The sequence below is a fragment of the Symsagittifera roscoffensis genome, chromosome 7, assembly GCF_963678635.1.
Source record: "Symsagittifera roscoffensis chromosome 7, txSymRosc1.1, whole genome shotgun sequence".
In the NCBI taxonomy this organism is placed as follows: domain Eukaryota; kingdom Metazoa; phylum Xenacoelomorpha; order Acoela; family Convolutidae; genus Symsagittifera; species Symsagittifera roscoffensis.
In genome coordinates, this window is record NC_087068.1 from 55,831,598 (window position 1) to 55,847,896 (window position 16,299).

At 32.6% G+C, this 16,299-nt stretch overlaps 2 protein-coding genes across 4 annotated transcripts in view; one reads left to right on the top strand and one right to left on the bottom strand.

Moving 5' to 3' along the window:
* LOC134851171 (uncharacterized) overlaps positions 1-9,981 on the bottom strand; it is a 124,022-nt gene extending 114,041 nt beyond the window's left edge. For both annotated transcript variants that reach the window (XM_063867137.1, XM_063867138.1), the window contains exon 1: positions 9,738-9,981. The gene's annotated coding sequence lies outside the window, so the exon portion shown is untranslated. The remainder of the gene's footprint in view (positions 1-9,737) is intronic.
* Positions 1-16,299, top strand: part of LOC134851621 (GTP-binding protein 4-like) — a 501,193-nt gene that overhangs the window by 376,150 nt on the left and 108,744 nt on the right. The gene's annotated exons all lie outside the window — the stretch shown is intronic.

Genomic DNA, 16,299 nt, shown 5'->3' on the forward strand with positions numbered 1-16,299 from the left:
GAGGCTAATTTAAGAATTTGTGGGTGATGAAAATGATCTTCATCGTGTGTATGTAAAGGTAGGTTATAACAAATTGAGTCTTTATTTGGTTGACAATAACCTTGTGCGTTTTTATGAGAGTTTGCTGTAAACATTATTGGTTTGCGTGGCTTTTGGTTAAAAACCATTTCATATGGTGACATTCCTAGAGTTGTCGTGATTTGTGAATTATATGCTAGGGGAAATAATTTTACATCTGCTGACCATTCAGTATATCTTGTATCATTTCCATTGATGATACATCTAAGATATTCTTGTAGTGAACGGTTCATACCTTCGACTAAGCCGTTTGTCCAAGGTGCGTGAGATGTACGTGGTTTGTGTTTGATGTTATATAGATGACATAGTGTGATGATTTCATTATTGATGAATTCTGTACCGTTGTCTGTAACTAAAATTTCTGGTAGTCCGAATTTAGCTATCCAGTGTTCATAGAGTGTTGTGTAAGCGTAATAAGCGTTACAATGTGGTACTGGGTTAAGTGCTACATAATGTGTAAACGCGTCAACAATTACCATAATGTAGGAGTTTCCTTCGGATGAGGGTGAAATTGGTCCTTTTGTATCAAAGGAGATACGGTGGTTAAAGTACAAACTTTGTCCTTTAAAGTCTTGTTTTTGTGCTATTTGTTTTTGATTTGGATAAGGTTTATTTAGTTGACTTACTATACAATCATTGCATAGTACTTTTATCCAAATTGGTGCATTTGGGAAATAAAAGTTTTGTATGAAATTTGAATATGTTTTCTCTGATCCAGAGTGTCCTTTAATATTTTGTGTATGTGAAATATTAAAAGCTATAAGAATCATACTTAAAGGGAGACAGGGAACTGTTGATTCATTTAATTGGTATTCTAGGAGGTTTGTGTTTTCATTAATTGTTGTATTATTAAATTTTCGAAAATATCGGAGGAGTGTTTTATTTCCTAAAATTGTGGTATCTGCTTTTACGGGTTTAGTTTTATATTTGTGCCATGATTTTAGTTGTCTAATTACTGGGTCAAGATTTTGATATTGTTTCAAAGTATTAATTGTAATTTTATCTGTTGGGGGGAGAAAAATGTTTGCAATTTCTAATTTAGATAAAGGAATTGTATCAAGTGGGTCATGGAGGTCAAATACTTGATTTATTGTGTATTTTGAATCGTTTGTTTGTGGTCCTGATAAATTTATTTTATCAGTTAGGTTTTCTTTTTCAATTAATGGAAAAAGGTCTTTTTTATGCGAGTGTTGTTTTACTCTTTTTTGTTGGGTGTTATTTTTTATCCATTGTGAGTATGGAATTGGTTTAAAAGTTGATGTTCCAAGTAGATCAACTTCGTAGTGGTTATTTTGACAATCTAAATAAAGTGGAAAGTGTTGTAGATTTATTTATCTGTGATTGTTCAACGTCAGTTTTCACTGCATATTTGCATTCTAGTCGGGGTGATGTTTCGTTTTCTGCAAGGTAGAATTTTATATTTTTGGGTATTTCTACTGTAGTTTTACGTGTAAGTAATTCAGGTGGTGTATTTCGACTTAATGTGTCTGGTAATGCAAGATTTTTTCCTGCTGTCCAAACTATATGTAAGTTTGGAAATTTCATTAGAACTAATTGAAATCTATAAACTCGGTGATTTGGGTTGGATTTTTGTGTGAAGAGAAAAATGATTGGTTTGTGATCTGTGAATAGAACTGTTGGATGTTTTGATCCAAGTATCAGAAATTCATATTCTGTAAGTGTATAGATTATGGCTGTACATTCTCTCATTAGGGTTGAGAGTCTTAGCTCTGCTTGAGTGAATAATCGAGAATTTGCTGATATAAGGTTCATTTTGTTTGTACCATTATGTGATTGTAATAACGCTGCGCCGATGCCAAAGTTCGAAGCATCGCACATTGCGTAGAATGGTTGATTTGGATCTGGAATTGTATTCGAAATTTGTTCAGTTAGAAGTTTTTTAATTTCTTCAAATCGTGCTTGATGCTCTGTATTCCATTCAAAATTATTTTGTTGTCTAAGTATATTATCGAATGGTCTTAGGTATAATTGCATTTTATAGACATATTTACTTAAAAAATTTAACATTCCAAGGAATTCTTGGATTTTCTTTTTGTTTGTTGGTGGTTGTAGTTTTTGAATAGCATCAATGCGTAATTTTAATGGGGTGATTGTTTTTCTTTCTATATTATGTCCTAAGAATTTTACTCGTGTTAAAAAGAAGTGTGATTTATCGGGGGCGGCCTTCAGATTTTCGTTCTGAAGTATTTGGTGATATTGTTCTAAAACATTGAACATTTCTTCTTTAGTCTGTGATTGCATAAAAACATCGTCTAAATAGGTGATTGCGTTTTTCTTGAGTATTAGTGGTCGAAAAATTTTGCTCATAAAAGCTGAAAATGCTGCTGGTCCTATGGATGTTCCATAGAATAAGCGGTTGAATTCATACTGTTGGTTTCCAATAACAAATTGTGTTAAACGTCGCGATTGTTCATCTAATGGCATTTGATTGTATGCACTATTCATATCTGCGGTTGTAAAGTATTTTCCGTTTATTTTTGTTAAAATAACTTGTATTGGTTCAATAGGCCAATTACACTTTGATTCATCTATGAGTGAGTTGAGATATCTAGCGTCGAGAACGATTTTTAATGATTCTCCTTTGGCTAGAATGATAACAGGGTTGATAAATGTGTTACCTTTTGGTTGTTCTTCTTTATTTACTGGTGATATAATGTTGTATTGTTCTAAAATGTCGAGTAATCTGTTCACTTTATCGTGTAAGTGAATTGGTACTTTACTTGCTCTTTGTTTTTTGAAAACTGCGTCTGGTTTTAATGGGAGATGTAGTGATGAGCTGATTTTGCCAACATCAAATTTGGATGTTGCATAGACTGATGAATATTTGATTAGCTGTTTGGCTAATTTTTCAAATTCGTCTTGTGTTATTTGTGAATGTTGGAAATTAAACATTGTTAAAAATTTCTGTTGATTCTCTGTGTAGTTATTTATGTTGAATGTTGGTTTGAAATATGGGATTCTTGTGAAATAATCCGTATTTCTTTTTTCGTTACTTATTATATTATTTATGGATAATTCTTCATTAAGAATTGTGGATTGACAAATATCTAATAATTGGAGTATATTATTTACGCGATATGCTTTTTCGTGTATTGGTGATATTGTAGCGTTGGTTTCGCAATAGCCTAAAAGTTCTAAAGGTAATGTTACTTGGTAAGGTCTATTGTTGTATACATGTAGAGATATAATATCTGAATTCGAGTTTTTCAAATATTTTATGGATGAGATTGTGATTTTGAAAAACTTATGGATAGGTTTGAATTCAAAGTCTGACATATAGAGTTGTTGTTTATTTTGTTTTTTATCAAATTGGTGAACTTGTTTTATTGAAAAATTATATATGTTTCCTGATAGTGGTTTCAGGTGTTTTCTTTGTTGGTTATATATTGGATAAAATTTTGAAAAGAATGGTGGTTGTTTGTTTAATCTTTGGAAAAATGTTAGGGATGTGTCTTTTGTTTTTGTGTATTTATCTTTGATTAGTATTTTACTGTTTAATATGTTGATTGTTGGTATATATTTAGAGATAAATGGTATTCCAATGATATTGTGTTTAATATCAGTGATATGGAATATTTGTTTTAATGGTTTAGTTAAAATTTTATTTTGCTCCATTGTTCTTGTGGGGAGAAGAAATAATTGAATTTTTCCATAGTTTACCAATGTTGATCCTTGTGCTGTTGCTAGTTTACTGGAGGTTTCAAGAGGTGTTAGCTTTGGGTGTAAGGTTTTTATTTCATTCCATGTGGGGATGTTTATTATATTTGATTCTGCTCCTGAATCAATTAAAAAATCAATTTCAAGATCTGGTGGTTGAAATTCTTTGCTTCTTGGACTTTCTAAAAGAAATGGTATTGTCCAAATTTTTTCTTTGGGTTGTTCTTTTTGTATGTTTTGATAGATGTGATTTGTATTTAAGCATTTTGTTTTGTCATTCTCATTGGGTTGATTTGTAGTGTTAATTTCGTTTGTTTCTTGTGTTGTTTGTGTAGAATGGATGGGTTCAATATAATAATTGTGAAGGAGTTCTAATTGATTTTCATATATATGTGATGAAAAAGGTTGTTCATATACAATATGTTCATAGTCATTTTCGACTGCTATCATATTGATGGAGATAGTGTTTTCTGTATCACTTTCTGAATCTGATGATTCACAGTTTATTTGATTCAGTTGTAGTTCGTTATTTCCTGTGTCATCAATACCTGGAGGGTCTGATGTTGTTTTTGGATTTGATTGTACTTGATTTATATTTCTTTGATGTTTAGGTGTACTACTTCTATGGCGATTATTAGAATTATTATAATGGTTATTATTCCTGTGTGGTGATTGGGAATAATTTCTATAACGATTATTATAACTTGAATGTCGATTTTGTGAATTATTTCGTGATCTGTTTTGGTAATTATTGTTTGGTCTGTTATAGTTTGATCTATTATATGAGTTATTCCTTGATCGATTGTTCGGGTAATTCTGGTTTCGGTTGTTTGAATAACTTCTATTCCGATTATTGGAGTAGTTTCTATTTCTATTGTATGATGAATTTCGTGATTGATTGTTTGGATAGTAATTATTTCTTGATTGGGAATTAGATCTAGAAACAAATCGTGTTGTATTTGAATTTGATCTGGAGTAGTTATTTCTTGTTTCGATTCGGTTAACATATTGTAATTTCAGATTTTCTGTTTCTTTGAGTTTCATTGTGATTTCTGCTTGTTCTAGTTTGTCTACTAGTTTTCGAAAATCTAAATCGGGTTCTCGAATTGAGGAGGGATGGGATGCTCTCTTTTTTATTGCTATTTTCCTTAATTGAGGTGTTAAGGTCATCATTAAGATTTCTGTCATCTTTGTGTTTTTATAGTCATGTGTATTTAATGAATATGCTTTTCGAACTAGTGTTTCGATGCGTACTGCTAATTGCTTGATGGTTTCATTTGGTAATCTGCGAATTTCATTACATAAAACTCTTTGTTGTTGTTTGTTTCTTTCGGAGTCAAACATTTTTGAAAATTCTTGTGTAAATCTCTTCCAATTTGATTTTATTTCTATAGGCAATACTGAAAACCATTTTTGGGCTGCGCCGTCTAAAGTTGTTTGTATCAACGCTGTGCGTCGATGTATCCAGTTTTGATGTAGTGGCGTATTAATTGGTTCAGGTCCTATATTTAAAATCAAATTTGCTGTTACTGCATTTAAATAGTCTTCTACAGAATATTCAGGGTCTGTTCCTGTGAATACCATTAAAGGTTTATTTGATGTTATTGATGATCCACCCATAAGGTATGGATTCATTGTCATTTGTAATGATTCTGCTGCATTTGGCATTTGAGAAAAATTTGAAAGTTGATTTCTTGTTATTTCGTGTTGTTGAAGATAATATGGGAGTGGTATTTCATTTTGCATTTGCGTCGGTTGATACGAGTGTGTGATCATTGGTTTTTGTTGCTGAATTGGTTGAAAATATTGTGTATTAATTGGGTTTTGTTGCTGAATTGGTTGTTGATTTTGTATATCTATCGGTTGTGGAGAAAAAATTCTATGATTTGTATGTGGTTTCTGTACTCCTTGTCCACGATATTCTTGATTATATGGTGCAAATATATCTGGTTGTAAAAAATCATCATCTGAGGATAAGTAATCCATTTGATAAGATGTTTGTTTTTTATTTTTATTTTGTTGAAAAAATGGATAGTTTTCACTACGATCCTGTGAAGGATGTAAATTTGTTTGAAAATTTTTTGAATTAGTTTGTGCCATTGGGTTATCCCAGTTTCGAGATCTTGTATAATTATTAAATTTTTTTCGTGGGGGATAATTTGTTTTTGATGGATGTGTGTAATTATAATTATGTTCTGCAAAATTGTTTCTAGTGAACGTTTTACGTGTTTTTGACGGTATTGTCATGGGTCTGTATGTTTGATAATCCATGTGTGAATATTTTGGGGCAACCGAAGGTTTAACGGTTGATTGTAAGGTTACCTGTGTTTGTGAAGGGTTTGTATTTCTTGGTGTTGTTAAATTTGGACGTATCGGTGAAATGCTTTGTTGTGTAGTTGTTGTGTGTACGATTTCTTCATTTATGAAGTGTGATGGTGTCTGGATATCTTGTTGGGTGAGATTTCTAGTTCCATTGAGGTTTTCATTGTGTATGACTGTAGAGTTTAAACTATTATTTTGCATATCAGGTAAAAATGTATTATAGTTTAATGGTGTTGCATCAATGGTTAATGGTATTACTCTTACATAATCTCTTACATAAGATATCGTACTTATTGCTTGACTTGAGATTGATTGTGGGAAATTTATGAATGCGGGATGAGACCATTCGGGGTCCCAAACATAGTCTGACTGTTCTGTGATGGCAGTATCATCGTTTGAGTTTTGAGGTCTAAAATTTTTTCTTGCTTGTGAAATTAAATCTAGATTATGTGTGAAATAATCTATTAAAAACCATGCCAAGATTTTTTGTAAGTCATGTTTTGTATGTTGTGAAACATCATCTTTACTGAAATTTTCTTTAATTATATTTAAAAAATTAGAGAGTAGTGTGATTTCATGTCGTACTCTTATATGTTTAGATGTTTCTGTCGGTGAGACATTTGAGATTGGGATTTCGTTTTCTAATATCGAGATATAACTATATATTATTGCAAAAACTTCATTGGTGAATATGGAGTTTGCTCTTTGTGAGTTATGATATTGTATGCTTTTTATATATTCTGAGAATACTTTTGAGAATTCTAAATCAAGGTCGTCTGTTTGAATTACATATTTGCTGTGATTCTGGTTTGGTGAGCTGAATTCTATGGAGTAGATTCCGTATTGTTGTGTTAAGTTGCATATATCTTTCAAATAGTGATCGATAATTTGTCTTTTGATTTTTACATCTGGGAACTCTGTTTTACATGGACTGATTCCGGGTTCAAACACATTTAAGAGTAAATTTTTGCAAAATATATGCTGTCCTCTATCAGTGGTTGCATCTACGATAAAGGGGAAGATATCATCATCATCTGGACTTTCTTCACCTGGGGTGTGTGTTGAGCTCATTTTTTCGTTTGATGACTGTTACTATGTAACTATCGATGTGTCTAATTGGTTGATTCCAATTGTATAAGTGTACTGGTTTGTGTTTATATTGTTTTTTTATTCTTCTTTTTCCTCTTTTTGATGAATTTGAAGTTGTTTCTGAGTCGGAAAAATATAATTGATCGTGAATGGGGCAATTTTTATCTATAGATTCTTTTAATTTATAGAGTTCGTCTAAACTGCTGGTTTCTGATTCTGAAAATGCGTTTCGGTTTTTTGAAAATCTTTTTCGTGTTATTTGTCTTTGTTTGGTTATTATTTTTCTTTTTAATGTTTGTCGTTTTGTTCTGATATATCCAACTGTTTGTGTATGAGGTGTGATTACAAGATCGTATTTTTTGCTATCTATTTCACAATTGTGTAAAACGATTGTTTGTTTATTTCCTAGGTTTTTAAATGACATAAGGTTTAGGATGACGGATGCAAAAGGTTGTTAAATGATTTCTATTTTCTTAGACTGTTAGTCCTTACGATTTTTTGGTTAGCCTAACCTGGGTCTATTTGTTCAGGGTGGGGGAGAAAAGTATATCGATTCCGAAGAATGATTTTTTACTTTCTCGTGGCTAGTATAAGCTAAGGTGTTAACTTACTTAATCTTACTTAAGGGTAGTGATTGTGTTCAGGGTTGGAGAATAGTAAATCGATCCACAAGGTTCAGGTATAATTAGAACGCGAGTAGTTCGTTAGATACTATTTTAAACTTACTAAGTTTAAGATTTATCCTGGGTCTGGTAAGAGGGGGGATCAAGTGAAGGATGAATAACCGAAGTTCTTCACTGTTTATCCTAATTTGAATGATTAGTTTTATTCAAAAATTTCTGTTAGTCCTGGGTTTTTAGAAAGGGTTGGATAGTGAATCGTTAGACACTAGCTAAGTGGGTGGGGGAGAACAAAATTGTTCTTTTTGATCCAAGGATAGGCCTTGATGATTAAGTTTTAAATTTAATTAAATAGAAAATGATTTAAGATCCAAGGATGAGCCTTGATGATCTGATTTTAAATTTAAGTGAATTTAAGTTTAAAATGATTTAAATTTGTGTAGAGAAAAGATTTAGTGTTTTTATGATATTAGTGAGCTTATGAATGCTGTTATGTTTAGGTGATGACGCTGGAACAACAGGATGATTTATGATTACTAACCATTTATTGTCATGCTACTAATTTTTCTTTTGATTTCAATAAATATTTTTCAAACATGTTTTGTATATTACTGCAGAATTTAGGAAAACGATCTGAGATCTCTTTATCAATCGTTATTGTATATTAATAATTTTGTTTAGCGCCTGAAATGATTTTGAAGATTGACTTCAAGATTTTATGTTTGCAAATGAAAATCTAAATTCATTGCTAGTAGTATTCTAAATACAAAAGTTTGTGTTGGCTTTTGCCGAACTATCATATAACTATATGGTAAGTTTCTACTTTGTCGTATGTCGTCTCTGGTTCGAGGTCTTCTTGCAATTCCGGGTAGTTCTCTTATCGTTCGGAATATTGGCTTTGATCTATTGAGTCGTAGAGACATTTCGATTAAATTATCGTCGTGTAACATTTTAAAAATGTTTTGTCTAAATTCTAATCTATTTTTGGTTAATTCTAAGCTATTAAGGTCTTGTTCGAGACTTATGTTCGCACCAGATGAGTTAGGACCGAAGTGTATAACTCATAGAGTAATTTCGGATAGGGTACACCGTCTGCTCGTCACGCTATCTTATTTTCGGCCGGATAGATTCGTGCAACTTCTTAGTCTAATACCGATCCTAATCTTACTCTTATACTATCTAGTCTCAGGTTGTTTAACTAGTCTCTGCTAGGCTCAATAGATCTAGGGTATACTGGTTTATTGCGGCTGCTGAAGTCTTCTTGGAGAGTCAACTAATTTCTAAGTTAAATTCAAATCTCTCTGGTGCTGAAATTACAAGTAATTTCAGCACTTACAAATAAGTGGGTTGTTAGTTAGATGGATCATGATTGGTTAATATTAAATACTTTACAGTGGTAAAATATCTAATTTATCCAATCATAAAATGTAGTTTAGATCAGGTTCCAAAAAGCTGCAAGATCAATTTTAACAAATTGAGTTTTTGTCCAAAACCTGAAGATACGAAAGACAGAAGCGAGAAGTTTTAGGAGTCATTAGAAACAAATTGAGGAGTAGTTTTCCTAAATTTAAATTAAATTTGGACTGAAAACAACAAGTTTGTATACTTCTTTTAACGTACACTCAACATTTTTTGATCAAACTTTGGGATTATGAACCAATTAGAGGAGTTAGAGTATTTGGTTGTGGCACAAGAAGACTTATTTGAATAATTGTTTAAAGGCAAGCAAACTGAATGGGTTGAAACGCAAAATAAGGACTGTCGAGACAATTTTAGAGCAGTTTTGCCCTTAATTGGCGCTCCAAAAAAAATCAAAAAAGAAACAAGATTATCCAGAGAGGAGTTGAGATTTGCTGAGATGTTGTGTTTTTTAAGTAAAACATTTTGCCGAAACGCTAGTAGCTAGGCAGCAAGTAAAATTTAGCAAGAAAAGAGACTGAACAAACGCACTTTGGAAGACTATGGAGGTGTTCCAATGGCAAAATATTGGCGAGTAATGGGTGAGGCGGTCAACTTGAGGAATAAAAAAGAGGATTTTCGACACTGTTGAGTTTCTTGAGCGAACTAAGAAAGGACTGAGCTAAATTTTCAGGAAAAAAAATACAATTCAGCATGAATCTTAGATGGTGGAATTAATGAAGCAATCAAGGAATTAGAAAATAATCTGTGTATGTGTCTTTTAGATTGAATAATCTGTCTTGTAGATTGAAGTTATTTGTCTAATCAAACTGCTAGATGTAATTGAAAATTCATTATATTTTTTGCACGAGTGTTTTAGGAATGTACATATTTTTCTACCGATAAAGTTTCAATGAATATGACATGCATTTTTTGAAATGCGTAAATACGCCTGCAAAGAAAATTATGCATTTATAGTAATTGATACCAACACAAATAGTTGGATGGAGAGATATAATATTGGTCCAACAAAACACTTTGTTCTCTCATCTGAGCCAATAACTTTTTTTTAAAATTACGTTCAATTAAACCTATAAAAGACTACAAGCTCACTTTGAATAACTTAGTTTAAAAAGTACAAACAAATATGAAAAAATTCTAGTAAGACAAGAAATTAAACAAACGTTTGATTATGATTTGCCGAAGACCGTCAGATTGGTGATTTTTCCTAATTGAACTGGAATTGATCTTTCTTATTCGGTTCAAACTCAAAAATCACTTCCCGATTTTTTGTTAAAGTTAGCTGGTGAGACATGACCTTTAGTCATTGGTTCGAGCAACCTTGTGCGGTTGATTTGCCATATATATTTGATGTGAATTGCTACTGGAACTATCACTCAAATCTCATTATTTCACTCCTTATTAATCAACCGTTTGTTTGTCGCTGCAATAACCTTGACAAGTTATGAGCTCAGTTGCCCAATCGCGAGTGTTAAGTCAGGAGCCAAGATTGACTGTTTGTTCAAACGAGTAAGAAAAAAAACTGAGATTCGCAGTGGAGTTATGACAGTGAAAAAAAAAACAACTTGAAACATACAACTGATCAGACAGAGAACTGCGAGAATAGAAGCAGGCCAAAACTACTTGGAGATACACTATTGATCAGACAGAGAAGTGCAAAGATAGCAGAAGAGCAACACAACTAGTAGAGACAGGCAACTTTGACGACAGAAGCAGGGCAACACAACTTCTAAAGATAGACCACTCTGACGATAGAAGCAGTGAAACACAAACACAACAGAGAAGAAGACAAGACGGTCAAAAGCTACGCGAAGGGGCACTGAGTGAGCACAGCACTATGACTTTGATGTAAGAGAAAACGGGGTCAATGAACTTTACCTAGGGCAATACTTAACTTTTTGAGTTTTGTATTGGAGCTTAACCTTTTTGTAAGAATGAGGTCGAAAATAAGAATTTGGATAACGAAAGAAATGTCGAAAATAAGAAGAGAGTTTTTTCGGGAAAAGAAGATTTTTCCCACTTTGAAGAGCAATTCGAGTCACGAATTTTTCACTTGAAGTTAAACAAGACTTTAGATAAGACAGTTTATTGTACAAATTTTATGCCAAGCTTAAGACTGAATGCAAGCAGTGATTAAAAACAAGCTGCAATAGATAAAGGAAAAGAGATTTTTGAGAAAAAAACAGTTGCATATCTGGTACGAACTGGTGCAGGCTCTAGATAAGAAATCGGTTTTGTTTTTAAGACCTTACAAAGGCAATGGTAGCAAAGCTTAGGATGTTATACGGAAAACGTTTGAGAATTTCGAAAGACCCAGGCTGCAAAAACTAATGTCCGAGCTGGCAAATTGGAAAAGATGAGCAATGAAACAGTGATAGGCTGTTTGACTAGAGCAGATGAGATTCAGTATAATTTAGAACAAGTGAACCAAAGAGTGAGTGAAAAAACGTTTAATTCAATTATTTTGAAAGGGCTTCCAAAATAATTCGAAACAGAGGCTCATTTCAGTTTTCTAAGTGAAGTGTCTCCGGGCAAGGAGTTAGTTAAAGACTCTGGAGCTACCAGTAATACGTTTAAGGATCGAGACATGTTTGTTAGCGTAGATGAGGTTAGATTCAGAGGGATAGATGAGAAAGGCGAATTTAAGATGATTGAGCTGAAGGATAGTTTGTACGTTCCTGAAAACTCAAGAATTTTGCTTAGTGTATCAAAAATATAAAAAGCAGGAGCAGAAGTTGTTTGCCAGTGAAATGGTTCAGTTTACCCAATTAAAAAGGAAAGTGGTCTCTTTTTATGGGACACTTTCGTAGGAAAAGATGAGTGTTATGTGGTTGGCACATTGAAACAGTGGCATTGCAGGATGGGTCTTAATAACTACAAAGACTTAAGTCATTTGGAGCAACATGTTGAAGGCATGAAGATAAGTGATTTTAAAATTGATAATTGTGATAATTGTGAGTTGAATAAAGCAAAAAAGAATGATTGTTACACCAGGGCAACGAGGACACTAGATTTTGTTCACACAGATATTTTAGGTCCTATCGGCCAGATAGAAGAGGATGGACATAGATATGCTATAAGTTTTGTGGACAGTTTTTCTAGATTCGTGTGGACAGTTTTTCATTTCATGAAAACGAGAGCTGAGGCAACAGAAAAGTTGGAAAGGTTCATAGCAGACATAGGAGTCCCTCAGACTTTAGTTTCAGATGGCGCAGTAGAGTACATTGATCAGGATTTTAGGCGAAAAGGAAACAAAATATAAGCCTGGAAACATCGGCTCCTTATACCCCTCAAGAGAACGGAAAGATAGAAAGGGTGTGGGGAACATTTACCTCAATGGCTGGCTGCATGATTTTCGATGCCAATTTATCGAAAACTTATTGGCTTTATGCTCTTAATGTGGCTACTAATCTCAAAAACATGGGCTTTCATTCTGCTATAGGCAAAACACCCTACGAGTCTATGTATGGAGAAAAACCCAACCCTAATTTTGTGAAAGTTTTCGAAGGTGTAGCGTAGTGATAGAAGGTTTAATTGGCTTGTGGGTCGATGAAATAGGGGTTTGTGGAGCAGACAAAAAACTTCTGTTGCTGGTTTGATAACAATATCTCTGAAAATTTTGAGATAAGCGAGATAAGTGATCTTAAATGGTTCTTAGGAATAAAAATTGGTTACTCAGGAAACGAAATTGGGATAAACCAGGAGAAATATGTTGAAAAGATGTTATCAAGATTTAAGATGACCAAATCAATACCGATAACAACCACTCTTGGTGAAAACGAAAAACTGACAAAAAAAGATTGTCCTTTAAAATGTAGCATAGAACAAGAAAATGTGAAAAAATGTGACTATCGAGAATTTGTTGGTTGTCTAAATTACCTAGCTCTATCAAGTAGACCCGACATTCAATTTGCAGCAAATCTTCTAAGTTCTTTTCTGGAAAACCCAGGTGAAAAGCATTGGAAAGCCGGAAAAAATTGTATAAGATATCTGCTAGGAACAAAAAGTTTAACTTTGGTATATAGGAGTGATAAGACGTTGAATCTTATTAGCTTTTCGGATGCGGACTGGGCTGAAAATATAGACAATAGGAGAAGTACCTCAGGATATTGTTTTAAGCTCGGTGACAACTCAGGTGTAATAAGTCGGTCTTCAGCGTTTTGCAACTTCAACAGCCGAAGCAAAACACAATGCTGTTGTCGAAACAGTCAAGGAAGGAATTCATTTACAGGGCATATTAGCGACTTAGGCATAATCTGTAATAGACATTTGGAAGTTTTTGTTGATAACCAAGCTTGTATTGCTCTTAGTAAACATTCAATGAAACACGGAAAGACGAAGCACTTTGCCATAAAACTACACTTCCTTCGAGAGTTAATTGAACAGAAAGAGGTGACTTTAACCTTTTTACCACCAGCAAACATGCCTGCAGACGCATTGACGAAAAACTTGGGAAGATGCAAAACTGCATCTTTCCGATACATTCTACTTGGAACCACCTAATTTGAAGGGCGGGGTTTTGGTGATTTTTCCTAATTGAACTGGAATTGATCTTTCTTATTCGGTTCAAACTCAAAAATCACTTCCCGATTTTTTCTTAAAGTTAGCTGGTGAGACATGACCTTTAGTCATTGGTTCGAGCAACTTTGTGCGGGTGATTTTCCATATATATTTGATCTGAATTGCTACTGGAACTATCACTCAAATCTCATTAATTCACTCCCTATTAATCAACCGTTTGTCGCTGCAATAACCTTGATACGTTAAACCAATAACCTCTAAATTCGAAAGAGAAAACGTGTTACGCGTTGCTTAATGGATATACAGATAAAAGCAACGGAATTAAAAATATGCCTAACTACACTTGCGAGAGCAACTGCCTTATAATCGGTTGCTAGAACTTTTTACCAAAAACAATTTTGTTATGAAATTTTTCTTGCTTCATTGATGATTCGTAACATTTTCCATGTTCGCTCCCACTTTTTCCCTTTGTAAATTTTTTTGTGTATTTTTTGCTTAAAATTTTTTAATCGAGAAACACAAAATTTTTGATGGAGCTAGTTTATTTTCAACAGTTTTTTTTGGCTCTGACGGTTTTTTTTGCGTGTATTGAATCGTCCCTGTGTCCTTTATCCATTCAAAGTTTACCCAAGGGACTGAAATTTGATTTGAATGATTGATTCCAAACTCCGACAAAGAAAACCTCGGAAATTTACCTTGAAAAAATTGCTTTCAAATGATTTTCTACCTAATGATGGACTTACTACTTTTAACGATGAAGTAACGAAAATTGCTGGGAAGAATTTTTAATTATCACCAAATATTATCTGCTTCTACCAAAAAAAATATCTTTAAAACTAAAACAGGTGAAAAAGCATCAAGCATTTTTCTATCTAGTAATTTCTAGGAGAAGAGATCAAAAACTTTTTGGATCAATTTTAAATGCAAGCTGATGAAAAACAGTGAATTTGAAAAAAAAAGAGCTTATAAACATGTAAAATCAGAAAAAAATAGGGTTCAAATTATTGCAACAGATCCCAATAAATTGATTGAAAGATTAGAAAAACTCTTAGGTGAAAAACTTAGGGAATAAAATCCAGACAGACTTCGAGAAGCATCGAATATCATAGATGAAAAATAAAGACAATTTTTTTTAATAAAGAAGAAGAAGTGAGTGAGTAACGCGATTTCTTTTTTTCACTTTCATAAGTGTCAGACTTGACAAATGAAATGCTCTTAGAAATTTTTTTGAAACTAGACCAAACAGTACTGAACAAAGTTTTAATAAACCGAAAAATTCATCACAAGAAGAGGTTTTTGATGAATCATGACTATTAGATGAAAGAGATTATAAAATTGCAGTACGTGCTTGATTGTTAAAAGCAGTTTATTTTACATAGCGAACTACAACAATTTATTTTTTTTCCTGATGGTGTTATATTTTGCAAAAGCCCAGTAATAACTTATAATGCATATGAGTGGAATAAAATTTCTAAGTAAATAAATAAATATGAAAAAATACCATTTCTCATAATTTTTTCTCATCGTTTTGTTCTAATGATAAAAAAAACAATTTGCGACGAAAGTTTTCCTAAATTGAATGGTTATCAAACTGAAATGTTTACAAAAAGTAGAAATTAACAAGAAGTAAAAAATATTGTCAATACTATTGCCGTTTATTTTTTAAATGAAAAATAACTGAACATCTGATTATCAAAAAGAATTTTTGCTTTTAAACCTGGTTATAAACAAGTTGAAGAAATAATCGTTAGGTTAACATGGTTAATGTTAAAAAACAGACAATTAATTGGCTCATAAAATTCCATTTATTGATAAAAATACAAGAAACCTAATTTGAATTGTAATTTATTTGCTTCTCTATCAATGACGGAGAAAATTATTTTTGAGGAAGTCTAAAAAAACGACGTTCAAGAAGAATTTGATTTAAAAAAAATGAAAAGAAACCTAATCCATTACATAAACAACTGGAACACGCTTAGATGATTTTAGGAAAAAAACTCATGAAGAGGATTGCAAATTTTTGCTTCACTTTTTTTGGTTTTACTTAATTTAGAAGTTTTACTTATACATATAAAAAAGAAAAAATCGGAAAATATCTTTTTCAAACATTTGATGATGATTTAGCTTAAGACTTAAAAGCTAAGACACCTAAATGGGAAACACAAAATAAATTAATGGTCAAAACATAGAAGCATTAGACAGTTTGCCCGCTTACACTTTTGAGAATAAGCGTCTTTCAATCAGGTCTTGCAAATCGTACTTGCTGTTCATGTTTGCAGTAATATTGATCCTTAACAACTTCTAGGCGCGTTTTCATTTGACCTATTGGCAATTTGTTCTCATCTGGTCTTTGCATCCTTAGGTGTGGGGTTTAATTCCGTACAGGGTCTTGTTCTTTTTCAGTAAGTATGACATTGAAATTATTGTTCGGAAAAATTGATTGATCGTTTTTTCATTTTTTTTGCTTAACTTATTTCAGCTTATTTGCCACATCACAGTTCTTTTTCTGCTGTAATTAAATTTCATTAAAATTGCAAACTTTTTTTTGTATTTTCAAGGCGGACTTTTCTTT